This window comes from Medicago sativa, chromosome 6, assembly GCF_051527215.1.
Source record: "Medicago sativa cultivar Bolivia chromosome 6, Bolivia_mono, whole genome shotgun sequence".
Lineage (NCBI taxonomy): Eukaryota > Viridiplantae > Streptophyta > Magnoliopsida > Fabales > Fabaceae > Medicago > Medicago sativa.
This window is the reverse complement of record NC_140754.1, coordinates 66,062,198-66,071,231: the sequence shown is the minus strand read 5'-3', so window position 1 is coordinate 66,071,231 and position 9,034 is coordinate 66,062,198.

The following is a 9,034-nucleotide window of genomic DNA, read 5'->3' as shown; positions in this document are numbered from 1 at the left end:
AACTCCTTTCTCACTATTCTCCTTCAAGGAAGCAAACATCATAAACACACTAGCTTCACCGTCCAAAGACTTCTTCACTTGCTCCGCGGTCAAGAACTTTCCACCTTCCTTAGCTACCGGCTTAGAAAACGTAATACTCTTGTTCAAACAGTTAATGTTAACACCAAAAGTCAACATCCAATCCATACAAAAAATCACGTCCATATGCTTCAACGGAAGGCAGACAAGATCCAACTCAAAATCAACATGAACCTTAACACAAACCACAAACAACTGAGCCTCCGCAGCCAAAGATACCTTCCCTTGCCAGACTAACACACAAGAAGCAACATGCTACTCCCCCACTACGCTCAATCTCACCTAAAAGAACGAAATAACACAACAAGTACCGAAGGTAACTCAATACCATTCGAGTACAAACAGGAAATTCAACGAATGCTAGTCCGGATAAGACTGACCACGGCTCTAACACCAACTTGTAATGCCCTATTTCTATTAAAGTGATAAAACACGCGAATATAACAAATATTCAAGAAATGGACGCTACGTCTCAACAAAATCCAAACTCATCATGCATATATAAAATATCTCAACAGCACAGCGGATAAAATTCATATACAAAATCTCCGACATAAATATGTCATGGTCAACAGTACATCATCATACAAAATCCTCCAAGTCCGACATGTGGACAAATCTCAATAAACAAAACAGAATCCAACAAAACAACAAGACACAGACTTAATCAGAGCCTAAACCTACGACTCCAATCGATAGCGAAGATAGCTCCCGCTATCCAAGCACTCACCAAAAGCAACTACTCCTGCATAACGTCTACCCATCCATACAGACAGGTAGGCGGCAAAAACCACTAAGGGTAAGCTTTACATTAATCATAATCAACATATGAAAACATAAGCATTCAAGGATTCATACATATCACATATACATAACCATCCCTCCTAGAATACAAGCATAACATGATTATTATCCCCCATTACTTGCACCTCAAGCTATCACATTATTCTCATGGCATAACAGACATACTTAATCTCTAATCAAGTCATCGACAAAAATTCATCATTATCAACATCAACCAATTAAAATAATACTCACCTTATTACTCATCTAGCATGCTTAACTCAACAAGTACAATTCATCATTTTAAAGTTATAAGCAAGTAATCATCATCGACAAAGAGATCACCACATCATATGTATATACATATACAATTCTCACTTCATCATTATTATCAAAATAACTATCATCAAATAGGTTCTACAAGTGTATAAGTACAAGCAAGTGAGACATGCAATTATAACATAGTTCAATTATTCACAACCATCAACAAAATCCACCAATGTACATATACACCAATCCACACAATCACAACATTCACCAAATTTCACCAATACACAAATTCTTCAAGTCACATATTCAATTATATCACAACTCATCAACCATTAAATTCCAAATGTCACAAGTATGTATTCATCAAACACACTTATCATCAACAATCACCATTCACATGCAACAACAAGATAACATTTCAATATGCAATGCGCCTATACTCGACCAATATATGCATGCGGTACCGTAACAACAGTCATTAGATACCAACCACACATCTATGTAAGAGTACACCTCCTCTTACAACAACTATGTAAAAGTGAACCTCCTTTTACATTTCAACATATGACTCAATATGATATGATTCATGGACATACATCAACGACCCGATAATGCACAACTTCAACACAACAACTATCAACGACAATGTAAAAGTACACCTCCAATTACATTGACTAGCTCAACAACTTTTGCATTATCAAGTATACATGTCCACACATTCAACAATCACAATTCACATAAGACTCATCATAACACACATCAACATTAACTTACCAAATATCATAACAATTCCATATACTCTTCATAAACCAAGTAAAATGGATCAACACATCATTTCATGATAAACATCATATTCAATCGTCCACAATCATCCACATATCATCAATTAATCATATAAAACCATTCATGAAAGATTTATAAGGTAATTGGTTTAAAAGAACCATTTTCAACCAAGTTCATCTATCGGTATCTCATTTTCAAAATAATTGAGCTATTGAACCAAAACCAAGTAAATAAGATCCAATGCCTCAACTAAATATACCTCTAGGTCACATATAAGTGCAGTAGAGAATACTTTGGCATTTCACCGGCTAAATGCGACGAAATCATGAGAATCACAAGTTCAACTCTCTTTATCACTTTTCAAGAAAAATCCCATTTTCAAATCAAAACAAGTTAGATCCATTACATCATAGTTTAAATACCATTAAATGTTTAAATACCATTAAACACCTTAATTGAACTCATAGAACATAAGTTTGAAGTTAAGAAACAATCCATGAGGTTTGGGTCGACTTAGAAATAGTTATGCGGATTTTTCGTAAAATTTCACTAAGATCTCTTTGGAGTATTTTCCTCTTAACTCAAAAACCAAAAATCATTTTCATGTCAAACCAATGGCATTAGAAAGGTAACATCCTTACCTACAACTTTCGTGTTTACGCCTAAGGCTAATTCTGCACCGATAACACCAGTTTTCATTTCAAATTCGGGGTTATGCTGAATTTTCATAAAGTTTTACTAGTACCCACTTGGAGTATTTTCAGCATAACTAAAAATTTAAAAATCATTTTTGAGTCAAACCAAGACCATTAAAAAGTTAACAAAATTATCTACAACTTTCATGTTTACACCAAAAGCCAGTTCAAAACAGAAACGAGGGAAAAAGACACAAGAACGTGAAACAGAGAATGCTGTCGATGGGCAATTTCGCTGATAGCGAAATTTGTCGCTATTAGCGAAAAAGTTCCAGACAGTTTCACTGTTAGCGAGTTTCTTAGCGAATTTCCCCTGTAGTTACGGGTTTGACACCATTTTTCACCCAAAAACCCAAATTTTGATCCCCCAACATCCAGATTTGTCCCCAAAGGTTGTTTATAGGTATATGTACTCAAAAGGGCTTTCTAAAACACAACAAACATGAAATCAAACACCATTCAAACACAATTTAGCAAATCAACCCATTTTTACAAAACCTTCAACAACCATTCAATTCTCATCATAATTCACCAATACATGATACGTAAAGCATCAATTCATCAACAACACATCTAACAACAACAACAACAACATCTAATCATGATTTCATCAACAATATAACAACCACAACATCATTCATCATCAATTTCACTCAAGAACATGTCATATGCATATAAACCCATTTTGACATACAAATTCAACAACAACCACACAATTATCATTCAATTCATGTAGATAATCATGTCATCAAAATTAAGCACGAATTTCTACAACAAAATTCAAGTCAACCACTTAGTTAAAGAATTAAGGAAGAACTACAACTATTAATTATGATTAAAGTCTAACCCCCTTACCTTAATTCTTCACAACACCAACTAAGGCTTCACTTTAGCTCCCAAAGCTTGAATCTCCAGCCTCCTCTAGCTCTCTCTAGATCTTCCTCTTCAAACCCTTATCTTCTCTCTATCTCTATCTCTTCTCAATTGCGAAAATGTTGGTAAAACCCTATTTTCTCTACCAACTAGAGTTTATATAGGTTCTATCTAATTGGGCTCAACTCACAATGCCTTAATGGGCCTAACCCATTTCTATTCTAACCCAAAATGTTACTACTCACTTAACGGTAAAATGTAATACTAACGGTCACTTACCGGTTATAAATAATTTACCACACTCTCTAGTAACTTAGTAAAATAACAACTCTCACTAAGCTCTAAAAATAATCCTCAGCAAAATTACAAAATTACCCCTACTCTCAAAATGACCAAAATACCCCTGAGTCCAAAATGACTAAAATACCCTTCTACACCGAATTCTGCAACTCCCAACCAAAAATACACACAGATGCAATTAATCACATAAGAACACATATAAACACATAATAAACAATTAAAAAAATAAATCTATCGAAAAATCGGGCTGTTACATATACATGCTCTAATATACTTCAGGTTAGCTTACACTGAGCATACTCTGATATATACATCAGTAATTCCTACTTACACGGGACTCACTTAAACCAAATAGGTTTCCCCACTTATCTGAGTGGTAGGTTACTCTGATATTGATATTAACCTCATAACAAAAAAATAATAATCTACAATTTTGTACATTTCAAAGTAATTATTTTTTCCTTATAATTCCTTTAGATTATAGTGTCCTTCATAGAATGGTGCCTATGGTTTATTCCTTCACCCGTTCCTTTCAATTTATAATTTTAAATTTATTAATACACCGTGCTCGTTTGTCTTCTCTTTTATTTCGCTAACGTGTGTAAACTATAAACAATGTCTTTTATTATGATTAAAAACATTTTGATATTCATTAAAATTATAGCAATGGATGCTTGTGATTTCTTCCCTCAAAAAAAAAAATGTTTGTGACTTTTGAATTGTAATAAAACATGTAATTTTTTTCAATGATAACAACAATATATCAAATATAACTTCAATTTTTTATATTTTAATGACACCAACAATCAAACATTTTTATAGTCAAATTTATTTAAGGGTATATATGATGACATAATGATAAATCCAACCCGAAAAAAAACAAATTTACTATTTTTTATATATTATTATGGATAAAAGATAGTAAATTGTGTTAATAGAATTATCTATCTCTTTTTTATAATGCTATTAATTATTATTATTTCAATCGACTTCCATTTTTCTCCTATAAAACAATTTTAAAGTTGTATTAAACATTGAAAATGACATATAAATAAATGTTTTTTCTACAAAAACCGATGAGTTTCTCATTTGATATATTTATTTTTTCAATAAATAAATAGAGATAATTTTGACAAAACAATAGTTTATACTGCTATATCCTTGAAAAAATAAGTTTATACTGCTACAAGAATTTGATAATATAAATAATAAAAAATCTAAAATAACAATACTTTAAAAATTAAAAATGAGAGTGAAGAACCAAATTGGTTAATGTAAATTTTCTTGCGGTCTAATTAAACCCTAACAAGAAAAAATAATAACAAACTAGTCCCTATCATTTTCTAATTGGGAATAAATTAGGTTTTATAATATTTTATTTTATTTGTTGGATTTTACTCTAAAATTAAAATAAATCTATGTAGTTCTCCATTTTCTGAATTGTTTCACCTACTTTTTTCTCGTCAGTTTCACTTAAAGCAAACACGTGGTTTGTGAGATAATTTATTCTTCCTTCCACTCGTTTTCTTTAAAGCAAACGCGATGTTATAATATAATTTATTCTTCCTTCCACTCGTGTTCTTTAAAGCAAACACGCTTTACAGTTTTTAGTCATTCATACTTCTTTCTTCGAGTTGGTTTCTCTTAAAACAAACACGCGGTATGTGAGATACTCGTTTTCTTTTTCAGTGCGTTAAGTTCTAAGCTCCACCAATTTTCACTTTTCAACCTTTTGTTTTGATTTCTTCCATTATTACTACGAACTAGAATTTTTTCTTCAGTCTTCCTTCTTCAAAATTAAAAATACTTATTTTTTCCCACTAAAAAAAATCCATACACTATTTTCTAATTATGATTTTTTTTGGTTAATTATGATTTTTTTTTCAAGGGATGGTCTTAATTAAGATATTGGGATAGATTGGGTAAAAACCTATAAAGCACCGACAAAAACAGACACTAACACAAACCCTTACACGACAACATCGGTAATAATTTGATAAAATGAGTTAATTAAACTCACAATCACATGGGTCAGTGTTAGGATCTGTGTGGGACACTAAACATTCCAATTATGGAAACCTCAATGTTTTCTTTTATTTTCTCCTTACAAATTGAGCTCAGTCTTGTAGTCGTGCTAATGACTGTTTGATTTTTTTTTTTTTTTGGTAGTGGTCAGGGTTTGAACTCCGGACCTTACATATTTTATGCATTGCCCAACCAACTGAGGTAAGCTCACGAGGACAATGATTGTTTGGGTTGTTAATGTTGTGTTTAATTTTACTTTATTTTAAATTTTTTGCTGTTGTGAGATTGTTGTGTTGTTATTTGGACTGATAATTACACTCCCCATGCTGACCGTGAGCTTCTCTACCTTGGGGCAGCTTGTTTGGATCTGAATGTGTTATGTATAGAAATGAAATGAAATGAAATTGGTGTGATCTGTTTGAGTAGTAGGTTTGCTGGAGAGGCCAGGATCCCCCCCCAAACTTTCTAAACAAAACTTTATACTAGCAGGCTGTTATATCTTTTTATCTCTATATTGTATCTGTCCCGTTCAAACCCTTTATCAGTTAAGCATTGAGGTGACTGGTCAGGTATAATAATGAGTAATAATTTTATTATTAAAAAACTCAGAAAAACTCAGAAAAAATAAATATTTATCTTCTTCATATGTTCATCATCTTCACTGTCATAATCTTTTTCATCAAACCCATAAAATTCAAATCAAAGCAAAGTTTTAGTGTCTCAAATCAAAACCTAGAAAACATCAACCTTAATAATCATTTGTGGCTAGCCTCGTCAATATTCTTTTAATGAAAATGAAAAAAAGACTAACTTACGAACATTTCAAGAGATAAATGATTTGAAAGTGGCAATTAAAAGTAAAGGACTTAACTTTTACAAATAAATAAAATAAAGGGTCCCTAGAGTAATTTTGCAAAAAAAAAAAAACTACTCCCTTCGTACTAAATTATATTTCATTATAGCAATTTCACATAAATTACGAAATGTAGTTGATGGTGCATAGAAAAGAGTAATTATGAGTTATTTTATAAAAAATACTTCATTAATTATGAGCAGGCCCGCTCCTAACATTTTATGGGCCTTAGACCAAGTTTGATAAAAGGACCCCTTATATAAGAAATCGTAATATTTTTTTTTTTTTTTTATAAACGGTGAATGAGATATGCATTAGTCATGACGGTCCTCAAAATATATGTTTTAAAATCAAAACTAGGTTTAGTTAGGACATCTTATTTCATTGTGTTGTTATCCAAACTTATTGATCTAAATGTTGATACAAATATAACAACACTATGATTTATCTGGAGTGTGTGAAAATACTTGTTGCATGATTTCTAGATTCACTGTGGTGGATTGACTACCAACGTCCACTTTTTCTAATTTATTTCAATGGAACAATTTTTGATAGATTCATAATTTTTTTAGTCAACACAATTTTGAAACACTTTTTTACAACTTATAAAAAAAATTATGAATGTAAATTTTTTTATCGTAACATTTACTGGTGATACGAAAAGTGTTACAATAATGTAACATTTTGTGACACTATTTAATTGTTATAGATAATACTACAAAATCTAACTGAAACTCTTTTGTAATAGAGGTTTTACCTAACAATTGTTCAAATGTTGCTAAATTTAATTTAATCATAAACATTTTTCTTGATTTAGTTATAATTTTCAAGTGTTACTAGATACGTTGTAGTATTAATATGTTGAATTACCATGGCAATAGAGGGTAAATTAGGAAATAGCAAAAATGCAGACCGAATGGGAGTATCCACTTCATAGATTGTTTTAAGAGCCCTTATAAATGGACCACCTTAGGAGGCATACACCCTCTAACACCCACACATAATTGTGACATGTGGCAAAAACATTGAAAGAAGAGATGAAAGGGGTGACGATGTGATGTGAAATTATTAAAATACCCCTTGCGCCTGGGGGTGTACATGAGAGGTGTATAAAAAAGGATGTCTACCTATCTTTTTCCTTATTTTAAACATAGAAATTTGGGAGGTTGGTGTGAAGTAAAATTTACAAAAAAAAAAAAAGACTTTGTATGTTTAACGATATCAAAGGTACCAAGTTTAAACATGCAACTTTAAGGGTACAATTTGAAGACAACACAACTCTAACCATAGCAGATATCAAAGAATGTAAAACCTCAACCAAACAAACATAATCAATAGAAACAACATATGTAATTTTAAGGCTAAATTATACCAGAGGTCCTTTAAATTATTTGACTGTAATAAATTGGTCCTTTAAGTTTTTTTCGTACCATTTAGATCCTTTAAGTTAATTAATTGTAACAAGTTGGTCCTTTAAATTTTTTCCTTACCAATTAGATCTTTTCAGTTATTTAACCGTAACAATTTGGAGGATTTCTGATTTTAAAAATATAAGTTATTCGGAGTCTAAGAGTTACAATTAAATAACTTAAAGATGTAAGTGGTATGAAAAAACTGAAAGGATCAGGATGTTATAATTAGATAACTTAAAGAACCTCCGGTGTAATTTAGCCCAATTTCAAATACAAAGTAAACATTTTGAAGTTATCCAATTGAATCTTTCCTTATTTCCAAAACACAAGTTTTTTTTTCTCTATATGCCTTGTGTCACTCATTTTGAATCGAGTAAAATTTTCCTGAATAGTATCGCAGTGAATCTATTCACAGTTTCCCTGAATAGATTCACAGTGAATCGATTCACAGTTTTCTTGAATTGATTCACAAAAAGTCTGAATCGATTGAAATGTTGTCAACATCCATTTTTCACTTCCTTCTTGCCTGAATCGACTCAAATTTCAGTGAATCGTATCATGAAACTCTCTGAATTTGATTGAATTGATTCATAAGAGTTTGAATCGTATCAATCTTCATCTGGGGAGTTTTGAATCGATTTAATTTGTGCCTGATGAGTATCAAACTTCATTGTTCATCTGGCTTGTCATTTATCTGTCTGAATCGATTCTCACAGTAAGTGAATCGACTCACTCTGCTGTTTTTGGCCGAAATTTTGCACTTGCCACCCTTTTCTATATATACACACTTCCTCATAACACCCAAATTATTGAATCATTTGCATCTATTCTCTCTAGGTCTAAAAAACTCATTGTTCATATATTCTTCAAGATTAAACACTTTTTCTTAGAATTACTTTGTTCTTTGAGTGTATAGATTCTCTAGGGTGCTAGTAGGGATTGTAAGTTGGTTCTCTCAAGAA